At 38.2% G+C, this 17,277-nt stretch overlaps 1 protein-coding gene across 1 annotated transcript in view; it reads left to right on the top strand.

Moving 5' to 3' along the window:
• Window positions 1-709: 709 nt before the first annotated feature.
• SLC26A7 (solute carrier family 26 member 7) overlaps window positions 710-17,277 on the top strand; it is a 77,923-nt gene continuing 61,355 nt past the window's right edge. Inside the window, exon 1 of the mRNA XM_085537228.1 lies at window positions 710-1,007. The gene's annotated coding sequence lies outside the window, so the exon portion shown is untranslated. The remainder of the gene's footprint in view (window positions 1,008-17,277) is intronic.

The following is a 17,277-nucleotide window of genomic DNA, read 5'->3' as shown; positions in this document are numbered from 1 at the left end:
TCTCAGCAACTGCCCCTGTATGTTATAAATAGGTGTATCATAAGAAGAACTGTTAATGGACCAAAGACTAGTAAAATCACAAATAAAACCAGGTAATCTCTGTGTTCCAAATTAAATACATTAGGTGTATTGACTGAAAAGCTGTAAAATTAGCCTAGAGGCAGCAAATGAAGCCAGAAGCGTGTTTTCCAGAAACAAAGCAATCACTGGTGGGTCATGTGCTTCCCCACAGGTTCTATTTTCCTGCTAAAATATGGTTCTAAAAAAGGGGAAAGAAACAGAGACAGGTGTTTGCCACAGTGACTGCTTTTACTGGCCCATAATTTCCTTAATAATATGAAAAATATTTATAGTCAGAAGTTGGAGAATGGAGTAAGAACATTTTAAACCCTACTTGCAGAATGGCACTGTTTGGAAAATGAAAAAGATCTTCAAGGAAAATTAAATACCTGTTATACTGAAAGTTTACTTTTTCTGCTTTAGTTGTGGCTATCACAGAACAAGTTTTGTTTGCTTTGTTTGTAAAAGAGAAGAAACTGGATGTCACGCTTCTGATAGTGCACTCCGTTCTTGCAGACTCTTATTTCTAAAGGAGTGATAACTTTCCCCTACATAACAGAGAGCCTCCCCCTCCAGTGCAAGGACATGTAACAAACACTGTGATAAAGGCATTTCTCTGCTTGGATGGCTTTTAGTTTCCATTGTCTTCAGTGACATAGCCTTGATGGCGTCAGTAGGAATAGTGCTGCAGTAGTTGTTGGGTGTTTTTTGTTTTGCTTTGTTATGGTTGTTTTTTAATTAAAAGGAGCCCTTAACAGGACAGTCCCTTCAGAAAACTGTCTTAGCTATTGATAATGGAAGCCTGCGGACCATTGCAGATCTAGGATGTTGTCATAAAGATGGACTAGCGTGTGTTGGGCACAGGCAGCTGAGAGGTGAGGAGGAGGAGAAGGACCAACCAGGAGAAGTTCCTTGGTCGCAGGCACTGCAGTCAGATTCCATCATTGGTAAGTTGATTGCATGCTTAGCTTCTCGAGGACTGCAGCACACCCATATGACCTATTTCTGTCCATCAGCATGTTGACGTTGGAATTCAAGGCATTAGAATTTTGATGATTGACAAGCAACATGAGCACCACCATTTTCCAGGATGCACTTTTTCCCCTACATTCTTAATGTAATATTTGAGAACTTCTCTAATTGTGCTTCCTACAGGCTTGACTAGATAATGTATTCAGTTATTAGCTCAGTTTCTGCCTAGACAAAAACACTTGAAAGTGCAGATAGCAAATGTGTGTTTAATAAAGACACGCTACAAAGATTAGCAAAACATGGCTGTATTTTTCAGACATAAAAAAATGTTTTTACAGGCAGGAGTTTAATAATTAAAAATGTATTGTTTAAACAAGGTCAAATGTAATTACTTCCAATGTCATTTTTCTCATGTAAACAATTCACAGTTGTTTTCCTGGCTTTTCCATATAACAGTTACATTTTTCCATTTACTTTGTGTGCCTTGACTCCCAGGAGAAACAAGCATATTGTAAATCACCATTCCTTTACAGAAGTTCCCTTGTTCACTTCATGCCTCCAGTACAAAATACAGGGCAAAATTAGGTCAACCTGAATGATCATTAGTTGCTACTGTTAGTCAGGAACATGTGATGACCCAACAGATTTTAGCAGGAAAACCTAAAATATGGATATGATTTTATCTAGTCAGCTACACTTTAATGCACTTTTAATGGGCTAAAAGCCTGTAATGGTTCATTTAAATTTAGAAACAAACAAGATTTAATTCCTTTTTATTTCCAATTACAGATGCTCTGAGAGAATAGTATCTATGGAGATGATTTGTCTGTACATACCTGTCTGGGTTTTAATTTTGTTTGCTTTCTAGAAAGTCATAATTTTCAGATGATGATGGATATGCTTTTTTAATTTGTTTGTTTTCAACATCCCACTTTATTTTTCCCCAAGCTCCCTGGGCTCTCCTCAGACGTCTCATTTTATTTTCTTAAAGGAAAGTATTTCAAGGCTTCTCTCCTCTTCCTCCTCGTGAATGTTGCCAAATACTTGAGCACTGATAGGAACCTCGTCCTCAAAAATCTGATCCTTTCAGAAGATAATCCTAAAATATAATAGTGACCAAAGAGGAAAGTACTATAAAGTACTATAAAGCGAGATCTACACTGGTGGGTCAAGTGCTTCTCCACAGGTTCTATTTTTCTGCTAAAATATGATTCTAAGAAGGGAAAGAAACCGAGACAAGCTCATGATTCATCTATATCCCGGTCTACTGTGGGATCATCACATATGAGCTGGATGTCACAGCAGACACCAAGTGGAATTTGAAGCAACAGTGCTTTCTCTCCATTAATAACACAAACAGCATTGTGGGCGACATTAGGAGTATAGCAAGCAGATCCTCTTCTGCTTGGCACTGGTGAGGCTGCAGCTGGAAGAGCAGTCCCAGTTTTGAGTTGATGGGCTCCAGAAGGTTCACCGTAGGGCCATGGAGTTGGCCTGTAAGATGAACACAGTGAGACTGAGGGAACTGAGTTTGCTGAGTACAGAGAAGAAGCTACAATCTAAAGAGGACAAACTTATTCATTCAGAATGATACTGATTGGCTGTTTCTAAGGCAGTGGGTTCCTATCATTCCCTTTTATTCCTTCTTTCAACAGAAAAAAAGTTTGCAACATCTAATATCAATAATTGAGCAGTTTGGCTGCTTCCATTTAAAAATTACATTAATTTTACACATTAAAAAGCAATTGAAGGAAGTAGGAGCATGAGGAACAGAACAGATGATCCACAAAATAAAAGCATAAATAATTAAGGGCAGAGGTTCTGTGCAGTATGCTAAGTTAGAGCTCCTCTTCCTTTGCAAAGATTTTAGGAGCTCAGAGTCCCCTAAAGCTTCTAATAAGTAGTTCACATATTTTAATCAGACAACCAATCCTCATTTGCTCTGCTAGATTAATCTTGTTGCTTGAGTGACAGCTTGCTGGAGAGTCAGTAATCACCAAAAGTAACCCATTGAAGATGCAAAGTAAGCTCAGAGTACCTGACATTAACTCATTAAAATGTCTTCTGCTTTAACTTATTTTTAGATGTACTTAAATTTTGGTATCTAGAACTGTTTCAGTGCATATAGCAGAGCAGTGGAATAGTATACTATCTTAGTATAGAAACACTTCTTGCTTCCAAATGAAACTTGATAGATTATTAATTAAAGCACCGTACAAATTAATTATGCATTGTCAAGAATGGAACTATCAGTAAACCTTGATGGAAGAGGCTTAAAAATTGTGGGAGCAACTGTAATTGTGATCCTGCATATAGTATCTTACAAACATTTGGTTTTGGAATACAGAAATTTAGGAATAGATAAGCCATAGCTATACATCTATGTTTCAATTCAGGAAACAGTAATTTGAAACAGATACCACTCATCTTCCCATGGGCATATAAGGAAATCTTCTACATTCTGTCTGTTTCTGCCTTCTTTTAAAGCAAAAGAGTAACACCCAAGCACAGCTCTGGAAACAATGCTGAGCACACAAGGTTAATGCACGTCATAACATTTTCTTCACTCAGTGGGTGTCCTCAAGGATACTTTACCAAATATTTGAAGGACTGTACACCAAGATAAGTGACATGTACTAATTCTCCTTTACTTTTTATCTCTAAAAAGTTGATAACCTGTTTAAAAAGAACAAAGAACAAAAAGCGAGGTGGAGTGGAGTAAGAATGTAGTTATTGAAAATGGGCAAAAAATTCTGTGTGTGAAAAATAAAGGGGAGGAAAGGATCCTGGCAACTTTCTAGGTCCAGACAGGGGAAACTTTCATTCTGTGTGTTTCTGATTGCAGTTGCCATATTCCTGTGGCCCAGCTGGTCAATGGGATGACACTTCTGAAGGATTCCTCAGTTTGTGTTGTTTTACTGCTTCTCTGGATTCCGTTTCCTGGGCCATAGTGAAGGAAGGGGTTAATTGGTGTTTTCTGCTTACTTACTGTCTTGAATTAATAGAGCCAACTGACAGACTGGAACAGCTTGGGAGATATTTCTGGCTTTTCAGGTTATTTCTGATGTTGGTGTGTTGTGCTCGATTGGACAAAATGGTCTGATGCGGATTTCTTTAGACAGGTCTTAAATTCAGTCCGTTCTTATCCCTAACCTTTCCTTTCTTTATTGAGCTCTCATACTTGGGTCTTTTCAGATAAATCACTTTACTGGAAAACTGTTAGGGATTATAGCACTGTCTTGTCGTCTCTTTTTAATGGGGCTGGGAACAGTTGAACTTGTTACCTAAGAAACCCCTCAGTCCTTACCTGAGTCTCCCAGAGCTCTCACCTGGGAGCATATCCCATGCAAAGAGGTGCACTTACCACGTCTGTGCAAATGGTGAGAATCTCACACTTCAGTTTCCACTTCAATTTCAGTTAGGTTTTTTTTTCCATCTGTATTCCCAAAGATCTCTGTATTACAGCAGCTCTCTCCAGTTTAGCTGCAGCTGTACATCTTATTAAAGCATCTCATTAATGAATGTTGCGTAAGGCAGGGCTGGACTGCAGTAATGTGCTTTGTCACACAGCATTAGCTGTCTCACTTAGATAATGCCTTGTCCTTCTGCAATTTGCCCCGAGTCTATTTATTTCATGGAGTTCCAGCCCCAACCATTATGGAGCACTTCTGGAAGATTTTGTTATGTGGTGCTGAATAAATCAGTGACTATTCAGAGCTAAACTATATCAATCATTATACATTCAACATGACTTGCATCTCTTTTGAAAGAACTTCCCTATCTTAGGGTAGATAACAACTCCTCCACACAGTCAGTGCTTAATGCTTCTGCTGCAGCTGCCAGTAAGGGCTCCCACCATGCAATGAACTTTTAAAAACCTGGGCTTCATCCATGAATATCTGGATTGAGACCAGGGAATGAATACCAATCAGTTTGTTTTTACAGCTCCCAATTATTACTCACTGAATATGTAATGAAAAGAGCAACTTGAAAGTGAAGGTGCTAAATTCCTTTGCCATCTCCTGCAACCATACAGTCCTCAAGATACACTTTTACACATATTTACTTTCTCCAGTGCTGATAATCCTAACTTTTCCCGAGATCCTCTTAAAGTCATAGAATTTAGGACTTGTGTGTTGGGTAATGAACTTTCAACTCTGTCTTAAATGATGTAATGCTGTTAATAACTGCTTTTGAAAGAGACTGAAGTGGATATTCCTCATCTCATATGAGAGTGACTTAAAGGATCACACAATGGAAAAATAAATGCAGTTTCATAGCCATAATTACTTTAGCTGACATGTTTAGCTGAGCAGCAATAAAACATATATCATCTTAATGTGTATCGTTGTTAATCTTGCCAATGATTTATAACATGCCAGGCAAAATTACCTCACCAGGTTGGACAGAATGAAGGCAGTGAAAAGCAGCTAAGCTTGGTACTTGTGCTAGACCCTGCTTAATATATGCATATTATCACCATATACTTAAGTTCTAAGAGACAAAATGAATTTCCTTATTTTTAGCTGTGATTGGTCCTGCTCTGAATATGTTCAAATAAAACAAATTTCATAATAGTAAAAACACAGTGTTTGGCTTTATTTTATTTCACGTAATCGTTTGAGTTGGAAGGAACCTTTAAAGGGTGTCTGGTCCAACTCTACTGCAATGAACAGGGGCATCTACAACTACATTAAATTGCTCAGAGCCCCTTCAGCCTGACCTTGAGCATCACCAGGGATGGAGTATCCACCACATCTCTGGACAGAAAGAGATTTGCAGAGATATATTGGAATTTGCTGATATTCACGTTCCCTAAGAATCTGGAGCAGTGTCTTAGCCTAAGATTTCCAACAGGACATGGCTGGCTTCTCAGTCACAGGCACACAGCCACTTAAGCGCACTAACACTTCTCTTCTGTATGCCAATGAATACAAGCAGATAAGTCACTTCAAAACAAAAGTCTGATTTGATATTTCCTGTTCCATCTCCTCTTAGTTTTTGTTCATCACTGAGTTGTAAAGGATGTGCTTTTACACAGACTTAATTTTTATGAGGAGTTGTGATTTATGGTTGCTCTTTCTGTGCTATCAGTTGAACACAGGTGCATCTTGGTGTTAGTTACACAGGCCACTGCTTTGCTATGGTAGATAAAGTCACAGGTTAAATGATTTGTCTGTAGTATGATGAATAGCATAACAGAAAATGCAGTCAGGTTAATTGTGTACGTCGGTTAGGAAACTGAGATGGAATTGTGTATACTCAGATCTTGTGAGGCCCATCTGGAGTACTGGGAGTATCTGCAGCACTGTGTCCAGGCCTGGAGCCCCCAGTACAAGGACATGTAGCTCTTAGAGCAGGTCCAGAGGAGGGCCACTAAGATGTTCAGAGGGCTGGAACACCTTTCCTATGAGGTTGAGGGAACTGGAATTGTTTAGCTTGGAGAAGAGAAGGCTATGGGGACACCTCATTGTGGCCTTCCAGTACTTGAAGGGAGCATATAAACAGGAAGGGAAAGGGCTGTTTACAAGGGCAGATAGTGATAGGAAAATGGGGGATGGTTTTAAACTGAGACAAGGGAGGTTTAGGTTAGAGATTAGGAGGAAGTTTTTCACACAGAGCATGGTGGAGCACTGGAACAGGTTGCCCAAGGAGGCTGTGGATGCCCCATCCCTGGAGGCATTCAAGGCCAGGCTGGATGTGGCTCTGGGCAGCCTGGTCTGGTGGTTGGTGACCCTGTACATAGCAGGGGGGTTGAAACTACATGATCATTGTGGTCCTTTTCAACCCAAGCCAGTCCATGATTCTATGATTCTATGAATTGTAAACCTGTAGGAAGCATTTTGTTGCATAGCACTGAGAAAAAGCACATCCTGTGCATAAGCCTGTGTTTCTTCTAAATTCTAAGAGGATTTAAAAGGAGTGGCACAAATTTCTGGATTTCAAGATCAATTGGAGGATTCTGGATTAATCAAAGAATCATAAATGTTGGAAAAGACCACTAAGATCACCTACTCCAACTGCCAATAAGTGGACTTAAATGCTTTTCATTGGAGGACTTTGGTTGGTTTCTTATACATCTGCCTAATCAAATGAGACCTTACAGTACATTCTATTCAATCGTTTATAAGCTTGCAAAGCATTTGAAGACATCAGATAATGAATACTTTGAGTCCCAAAGTGGGTGTTGGCAGGGAGTGCTGAAGATGGTCAGCACCTTAGAAAATCTATGTAGAGCCAGCTGAAGGTGACCTGTTTTATAGAAGGCATGTAAGTACATTAAAGTCCACAGCATGAGGATTTTTAGTGGTCTGTAGGGAAGCATAGACTTATAGGATATAGTACAGAAGCACTGGCTATGCTGAAGAACTGAAGTAGCCTTACCCTCCTCCTAATTTTACTCATGTACTTGGAGCAGTGCCAAAGTCTCAAGGGATGAGTTAAAAATGCCTCAGTATGGTCACTGAGGGCCCAAGGTGAAATGTCATTTTCGACCTTTAGACTATTGATTGGAGTAGATATTTTCCACAGACTCCCATCCAGCCAGGCCTGTCACACTGCCTTGCAATGATAGTTTAATTCCTGCTCCCTAAATTAAACAAAATCTAAGTTGCTTCTGTGGTCTCAGAAAACTTCTGTAGATTGCAGATACAAACTTATCAAATATGAAGAAGAGACACTATTTTTTTGAGGCAGAATTCCCACTTTAACTATAAAACTGTCTGAATTACAGTTGCCATCAGCAGCTGCATAATAAAATAAATGTTAAGAAGCTAATTGCAAATCACCCTGAACTAAGGCAGTGGTTACCTAGAAGCTTTGGACATGAAGTACAACCATTGGCTGCCACTACATTGCTGCTACTACAATATATTGTTCATTTAGATAGTTTAAAGAAGCAAATTCCTTAATATCTTGTAATACTCACTTCTGTTATAAGGTACTGAATTCTGAAGTGTATTAAAATATAACAGTTCTGAATATTTCCATTGTGTTGAGTATTACACAGAAGTTAGCATTGGTCTTTGTCCTAGTGATCTTTAAATGGCTTAAATGTCTTAAAGACAAAATCTGAGTTTAGATTTTGCTCTTGGAAACCTTTGTGCCTTGTAATCTGTTTTAAAAAGCTAACAGTATTTACAGAGTGTTTGAAAGAATAAGAATTCAGCAGCATCTATGGTAAAAATTAGTGGAAAGTGATTGCAAAATAATGATGCATTAAAAAAATCCTTTTTCATTTTTACTTTGAGAAGAAAATTAAAATAGTTGATCTTTGCTATGCTCCAGTCTGGCATGGTCTTTGCTGCTACTGCGGTGCAAAGAGAGGAAGGAATATGCTCAGTGTATCAATCAGATTGCTCTCTTTGGTATTCTTTACAATGATTGTTAATTAGTTTCCTAGCATAGTACCTAATTTGTGGTCAAAATAAGATGTACACCAGATGGAGAGAAAATTAATTCTGAAGTAGTAATCTATGCATATATATAATTATTCCTTGTAACTGTAATGGTGGTGGTTTTGGCTGTTGGAACTTTAGCAATGCATAGATCAAGTGGATGACATTTCTTAAGCATTACTCAGGGTTTTATTGGGTAAGCTGTAAACAACTGAAATATGATTGCTTTTTGATTGGCTTCTTCTTGTGATCCATGTACTTTAACGTGATATCCTGATTAATGGTTTTCTATTTACAGACTTTGGGTTCACTTGTTACTTGTAATATATTTTGCCATTTCCATTATAAATCCTGCTTTTCATACATTTATAAATTGCCTGTTAGATTTTGGTGCATAGATGTCTTGATAAAGAAGAAAATGAAGAAAGAAAGGGAAAAAAAATGAAGTAAATCGATCAGGTGTGAATTTTTTAAAGGTTTGGGGGTTTTATTTCTGCTTTTATTTACTCCCCCACTCCCCCCTGGGACTACTATATAGGACGTTTCTATCCCTTATAGTAAACACTGAAATAACATGAATTGTTTTATCTTCTGTACCTATACTCATTGTTTTAATTCCTGTGGGTCTTTTCATGTGGGAGAAAAAAAATATTCTCACTTTCTTTTTTGGTATAAATCAATTTATTTGTGTCATTTCTCCCTCCCTTAAATTACAACTATTTGTCATTTCACACCCTTTGGAAATAATCATGGTGGTACACTGATAGAGTCAATTCAATAATTTCAAGTACGTGACTTGTCAGTGGTGTCAGTAGGATTCTCCATGTGCCTGAACTCAGAGTTGTGCTTTTCAGTTTTCTTCAGCTGCTCCAAAGCTACTTTGAATTTACTTCACTAATGACTACTGTTGTTATAGATGTCTTAAAGCTTAAGAAGATCAGAGCCAGAATACCTTCATACCTGACTAGTCTTGGAGGTAACATCAGGCATGATGTAAAGATCAATTATTTCAAGAGTTTAAAGAGAACCTATGTCAGTTTTATATCTTGTGTGCACCTAATCTATATAGTTCACCCAATCTATATAGTGTCTTTCCTTCATGCAGGGCATAAGTCCAAATCCATTTGTGACAAGGAAAAAAAAAATTATTACTAACTTAACTTCTACACATGTGCTGTGCCAGAGTAAATGTCTGTGTGGACTGCTGCACCTATATGTATATATATATATATGTATATATATATATACATGTAGAATTCGTAGAACTTTAAAAATTCTCTATATTTTGGATTTAAAAAGAAATCCTGTCAGCTGCAGGCTTTGTTGTTGAATGTAGGTGCTGTAATTCATACTGTTTATCTCATTTTCATTGTCAGAAACAGCTTCATTCCAGCATCAGGTTTATAGGATCTTACATGACATTGATTTAAGCTGTTGTCTCTTTAAATAACACGCTTTAAAAACCACTGCACAAATGCAAATAAGGCAATATAAAGGTGGCAGATATTAATTATACATGCAAATAAAGTAAGTAATTGCTGGCAGAGAGGGCTCTCATTTATCAGACATTGGGGTCTGAGATGGCCTGAAACAGCAGGAGTTGAAAGAAAGGAAGAGCTGAAAATCACAGTTGTGGTCTAACAGCTGCCCAAATCTTTGGTCTATCAATACTGGTTCCCTTTACTTCACTTTTATTCTTTACTGACTGTGTAAATGAAAGGCTACAGAACATGCCACCGTTTTTCCTTGTCATCAACTTCTCTGTAACATTTGCTCCTTTAATGCAGAGGGCTCCTTCCCTTCAGCGTAACAGAAGATCATAACTTTGGCCCACAGAGACTAAAGTTTTAGCTGAAGACGACAAATTGATGCCACCTGACAAAGTTACCATATTGCTCATTGAAAATGTTTGAATATACACACCACGTATGGCAAAGCACTGAACTGAGTTATTCTCAGATACCAAGTTGTGCTATATATGCCCTCCCTGAGCCACTGTTCTGCCGAACTTCTTAGTTACGAACACTGTACATTGCTGTAGGGCAAGGAAAGACTTGCTGGAGGGAAATAAGTCCAAAGCTGGAAACTGAACAACTGACCTGTGGGAAGAAAAATCAGTAAATAATCAGTGAAAATCCCATCCCATCAGCACATTTGAGATCATGAGAGTGGCTTTAACAAGGTGGAGGGAAAATGTCTGTATGGAGTATGAGAGAAAGAGCATCCTCTTCCAGAAGAAGAAAATGAACTGCAAATCAAAATCAAGAAAGGATTTAAAAAATCAAAACTTCAAAAGTAGGAGGGGAAAGACAGAGGAAAGTGGTTTGTGTCGCTAAAGAAAATAAGGAACTAAACAGAAGCAACCACTGAGCACCTGAATCAGCAAACTATCCTGCCATATGCTCAAGTGCATTTTTTATTTAACAAAGCACTCCACAGTCAATTAAGCAATCACTGGGGTCTGCAGAAATCTTTCCATAACTGCTACAAGAATTAGTTTAGTCCCTCGGACGCCTTTTTCACTTCAGTAAGGATTAGGTTTTGTGTTCCCACTGTTTGTGGGATTACAGAAAATGAGGCTGAGAAGATGATTTAAAAGTTTTTTTATATATACATATATATATTTATTTTTTGATGCAAATACAGTAAAAAGCACAGTCTTCCTGATTACTTTGAAAAGTGCATTTGGAAAATGTATGTATAATCAGTTAGTGTATTTCTGTTTGGGTGCAAACTGTCTGTGCTCTCCTGCCATAACAAGAGAGGAACGACAACTTATTAGGAGCTGGGACTGGTACTGATTATTAGCAAAACCAACTGTAGTCCTGCAACAGTTGTGAAGCATGTGGTGGATTTCTCTTGCCCACTTCAAACATCTTAAAATCATGACTTAATTAAAATGCAGAAAATTTTGTCAGATAAAGATGAATTAACTGTCTCTTTTTAGTGGGCCATCGATGACCAAAGGTCCTTTTTCCCCACTCTTCCAAGTGAGGTTTAATATGTATGCCACATACGCACTAAGCATGCAACCAGTGGCAAATGATGATGAGGACCTGAAGCATCTCCCAGATATGAAAAGGCTGAGAGACCTGTGTGTGTTCAGCCTAGAAAAGAGAAGACTGAGAAGTGTTTGATCGATGTTTACAAAAATCTAAAAAGTGGGAGGCAATTGAATGAGGCTGGACTCTTTTCAGTAGTGTGTAATGATAGAACAAGGAGCAGCAGCCATTAAAAAATGGAAGTAGAAGTTCCACACAAATATGAGGAAGAACTTCTTTACAACGAGGGTGATGGAGCACTAGAACAGGATGCCCAGTGAGGCTGTGGAATCTCCTTCTCTGAAGATATTGAAGACCCATCTGGATGCCTACCTGTGTGACCTATTGTGGGGAACTGCTGTAACAGAGGGTTGGACTCAGTGATCTCCAGAGGTCCTTATGATTCTGTGATCCTTACCATCTGTTCTCCACTCTCTAATTGCTGCCATTTTCATATACCCAGGAGAAGCAATACGTATTATGTATGTGATGTTTGTTGTATTTTAAAGTTTGTTTATTTATTTTTAATTCCCGTCTCTGTCCTTTGCACCAAGAGTTTTGGCTCACCTCTTCTAGGACAGAGTCTAGAGTTATACCTACCTACTCAGGACACCATATTGCACCTAAGATTTAGCTGTAACAATTCAAGCCATAGATTACTGACTTGATTGCAAAATCATTCTGTCCTTTCTGGGAAAGAACTGTGTCTAATTTTAAATCATCTAATCTGAGAAACAGCAGAGACTTAAGAAAGCAGCAAAACAAGCATGTCTTCGTTCTCTAACTGAAACTATTCTATCATTTTATGACTCATAAATGCAGTCTTTGTATTCACATAATGAGTGAATAGAATTACATCTTACAGGTGAAGTGGAGGTACAAGGACAGTATGCATTGCTCAAGGTGATATACAATAGATTTTTCTGCTGTAAATATAGGGCACTGAAAACAGAAGCAAAAATGCTCAAATGATAGAGTCCAGGCCATGCAAGTTTTTCTCATATACTTGGTTGCATAAAAGGCACCCAGTGGCATAAAATGGGTAAGCAGCTGCATTTGGTTGTGTTCTTATCTCATTCTGTGTTTTGAAGGCAAATTTAAATTCTGGAATGAGGGAATATACACCTACATAGTGGAAGCTTCAAACAAAATATATAGAGTTGTCTGGATGTAGTCCGTGAATAAGTCATGGCTTGTTAAGGACCTGGCATGCAGAATCACTGTGTGCTGGGTGACTGCTCAGAGACTGCACTGGTTTTGTGCCCAGCACTTGGGAAGAAAGTGCCGGAGAGGTAGCAGCAAGGCTCCCAACTTCTCAGCAGTCAGCAGGTACACCTGGTGGCTTACTCTGACTTATTTCTTAACCATTAGCATTTGTAATTTGTTTTATAGCCGTAAACTCACCTATGGAGTAGTTTAAAGTACTTCATATCAAACCTAATGTGTGTAATTTACTAGGTCACAAGAAAGGCTGAGATGTTTTATTGAAGAAAGCAAGATATTCATAACAAGTCTTTGTTGTATGAATTTTCTGAGGTTGCTGTGCTCTTTAGTAGCTAAAATTTTTAGAAAAATAATATTCTTATGTATATATTTATATATATCTTTCCAGTTTGTATTTAGAATCAGTAAAACCTGATGTTACAGAATATTGTTAACACAGCAGTTTTCATCTTCTTTCTAACTTCTTGGCCCCTAGGATAGCATAGTACACAAAATGTACTATGTGTTTTCATATGTACCTGATGAACATTTTTAAGTCTAGTTAGCAAACAAGTTATGGAAGTGGAAGCATTCAAGTGTTTTTGGGCTCATGCTTGAAAATGAAACAGTTTTTTAAAACGTAATGTGAACTGTACATTTCTTCACGTGAAATGTTTTTGTAAAGTATGCAGATTACAAGATAGTAGCGTCATAAAATATGTTTTAAGACACTTTGAATTGCCGTGAGAAAACCAAGGATTGTATGAATGTGTTAATACTTTTAGATCTTTCTTTCTGGGGGGAATTGTTTTAGATGTTCCTTAGTTTCAGCAAATTCATCTGGTTGCCACTTTGGAATTCCACTGGCTTACTGTCTCAGAGGGCAGTAAGATATTAGCTGCTTAATTAATCTAAATTTTAATTGCTACCCTTTGTAGCCTTTCCTTTTTGAATGGCCATATTTTTGTCATTAGTTATAAAGTTTATTACAATTGTGATTTATGTAAGGACAACCTACCGCACCAGATTAATACATTGTTTTATATATAAACAGTTTCTTCAGTTAAGTGATTGAGTTTCTATTTCAGCTGGATAAAACTAATCCAAAGAATAAGATCCATGGACTGTAAAGCTGACAGTTTTTGTAACTAACTCTTAGAATGAATCATACCTCTGTAAAATATGTAGTAGTGCCATATTGTGTAATAAGGTGGATAGAAATGAGGCATTTAGAGGCTTTTACACAGGAAAAGGAGTGTGATACGATTATAATGGGGTGCAAAATAAGGGATTTCATATGCTGAAGCACTGGTGGTAAAGTATTGCTCATTGTTCAGTGAGCAGTAACTTATCTGTAACACTGTCAGAGCAAAAATTTACTTTTGGGATAATGTTCAATTTAATAGTCTATCCCTCTGTTATAAGACAATGTAGCACTCAGTACAGAGAGGTAAAGAGTGGTAAAACTTTCTGCATTGTTCATACTATTTAATTTAATGTGTCTTTTGGGGAAGACGTGGCAACCTTGAGGATTCAACAGAAAAGTGTATCCTTCTGCACTACTTTTTGAAGCAAAAGAGCAGTAATGTCACATTTCAGCATTCTTTTCCTCTTCTGTGAAATTCATTTTATTGATCTGTTTGTTCATGATCCTAATAGCAGTTAAGGTTTTCTGGGTTTTAACATGCCCACAGGCTCACAGTGGCTGTGGCACTGAGTGCGGCCCTTCTTAGTCACGCACTGCTGAGGATCCAAGACTGAAAGTGAAGTTTGTTCTGTTGTCCTTAAATAAACTCTTTGTGTCTGAAGGCTTGGAATCAACATGTGCGGTTGGTTGATATGAAAGTCAATGCCAAATGTGGTGGGAGTTTAAGCATTAGAAAACATCCATCCTTGGAGGTTTTCAAAACATTCCTTAACAAGGTCCTGAGCAACTTGATCTGATGTTGCAGTTATCCCATATATGAAGAAGTATTTTGATTAGCTGGCCTATGGAGGGCCTTCCTCCCCTAAATGAGTCTATGACACTAAGGATATCTGGAGATAAAATTCTTCAGGAATGCTTGTTTCATGATAGCTGTTCCCAGATAATTCTTTTCTAAATCATTGAACACAAATGTTTTGTAATTAATGAGAACCTTAGATTTACTCAGGTAGAAAGTAACTGGATGTACAAGTCCTTTGAAGGCTTGGGAACAGTGTGTCGTACCACATGAACAATTACATTTTAGGCCTATCTGCTGCTTATCTAACTGGCAAGGCTGCTGCACCCCAGGTTCCAGCAAGCTTTGTCACGGGAGGTTGGATTTGGTCTTCCCGATGCATCAGTGCCTTGATGTCCCAATGCCATGGGTAGGCCTGGACCCAGGACAAATCTCACTTCTGGATGGGTACTTCTTCAAGAAGCTTAACTGCTTAGCACCCAGTGATCTTAAGTGGAAGAAGATTTGTAGTGAGCAGAGGCTTTGAACCTCGTTCTTTGGAGATCAAGGCTAGAACTGAAGCCACTGAGCCTCTGCTCACAGCCAGCCAGAAAAGTTTGAAGTGAAAAGACGTTGCTTGAACTTGGGGATATTTGCATCCAAATCTGAAGTGTTCTCCATCTGTTGTGTGGCTTCACAGAACACAGAATTGTAGGGACTGGAAGGGACCTCTAGAGATCATCAAGTCCAAGCGCCCTGCAAAGCAGGCTTCCTAATCCAGGCTGCATTGGTAGGCATCCAGGTGGGTCTTGAATATCTCCAGTGAAGGAGACTTCACAACCTCCCTGGGCAGCCTGTTCCAGTGCTCCATCACCCATAATGGGAATACGTTCTTACATGTGTTTGTGCGGAACTTCCTATGCTTCAGTTTGTGGCCGTCTCCCTTTGTCCTGCCACCATGCACTGCTAAAAGTCATCTGGCCTTGTCAGGCTTAGAGGTTGGTTTGTGCAACCAGAGATCAGGAAATCTGGTTTATGCATTCTGTCTGAACATTTTGATAGGCAAAATAATAACAAAACTTTTGTGACTTAAGTGTTTTATCGATTTGATTTTTTATATATATATTTTTTTCTATTGTGTCCTACAGTGTCAAGGTTAGGGGTTACCACAAAATGCTTCTGTGTTTGATAGCACCGATACGATGCATATACATATTTGTGTATTTTGGCTATAAAGTCATGTTCTCAAATATGGGAGTTCACAAAACTCAATTCACAGCTTGTTCAGTGACCTTACCCTAGTTTAAAATAAAATAAAATAAAATAAAATATTAACCATTTTTTACTATTTTGAAGGATGGTTTACCTTCCAATGGCAGCTAAAAGCAATCTTAAGAAAGAAGGAAAAAATGAGATTTTCTTTATAGATGTTTTCCATAAGAGACAGGCACCGCTAAGTGTCTCATGTTCATTTTAGGTGTTCTAAAATAATTCATTATCACTTCACATTCATACTATTTTTTTTCTTCGTTAGCAGCTATAACAGAGCAGGAGTGGAATTTAAGAGAATGGTCACACTATAAAACTCTCTGCCTCTTCTGTGCTTGCATTTTTCATTTATTAGGCTCATTGAGAGCAGACTATACCTGAGCACTAGGAGCTCCTGTTTCAGTACTTGCTAATTTATCCCTGGTCTTCAATTTTTGGCAGGCAAATTCATTTTAAATGCAGCGGATAATACTTCTATTGCTGTGTTTTTACCATACTGCGTTATTAAGCTGTATGCTGAAAGTTACACAGCTCAAAACCCGTCACGTAGTGGAACAATTTGGTCTATCTAGTGCTCTCAAGCCTTGCAAAAATAGAAGAAAAATACCGAATGAAGACACTGGATGTCAGTGTTGCTTCACACAGCTTTGTAAAGCACGGTGTAATTAGAGAGTGCTGAAAATCCATTTCCAGGCAAGATCCTGAAGCTGAACCCAAGCCGTGTGGGTCGGGACCTGACTTCTATGCTGCCTGGAGGTTCACCTTTATCTTGTAATAACTCCGGATCCTCTCACTGTGGCAAGCCACAGTGTCTCCTAAGTGTGCTGCATGATGAAGGGATTAGGTTTTGGCTTAGTCTCTTGTGTGAAGGGCTAGGATCATTTTCAATCGATAACCACACTTAAGTATTCGAAATCAGGAGTATCCTTAAACTTAACTGCAAATGAAAGCATTTCTTCTGATTTTGAAAGATTCACTAGGAAGCTTTGGACTTTGGATCGCAGAACGGCCTGGGCTGGAAGGGACCTCAAGGATCATGTATCTCTAAGGTACAAAGAGCTTCATTTAACTTCTGAAGGACATATAAACATATTCATAGTTGAATTTTCCTTCTAGTTTGTGTGAAGACTAAAAACATTTCTTGAGCAAAAGTTAAGTGATTTCCTAGAAAGCTTGCTTCCATATGATGTGGGATGCCTGAATTTTTCTGTTTTTAGGCTAGATTTTTTTATTTTTTTTATATATTTTTTTTTCATCCTTTGAGGTCAGGGCCATAAAATCAAACCTCCTAACTTTATGTGTCAACCATGTATGTAAATATCCAATGAATGATGAAAATACAGTTTGCCCTTGCAGAATGTACCCCATTTCTCAGTGAAGCTATCTTAAACCAAGCATGAGAAGCCTACAAAA

Source organism: Coturnix japonica, chromosome 2 (genome assembly GCF_054131305.1).
Source record: "Coturnix japonica strain WE chromosome 2, WE-NBRP24, whole genome shotgun sequence".
Classification (NCBI taxonomy): Eukaryota; Metazoa; Chordata; class Aves; order Galliformes; family Phasianidae; genus Coturnix; species Coturnix japonica.
Note: the sequence above shows the minus strand (reverse complement) of the source record. Positions and strands in the feature narration are given on the sequence as shown.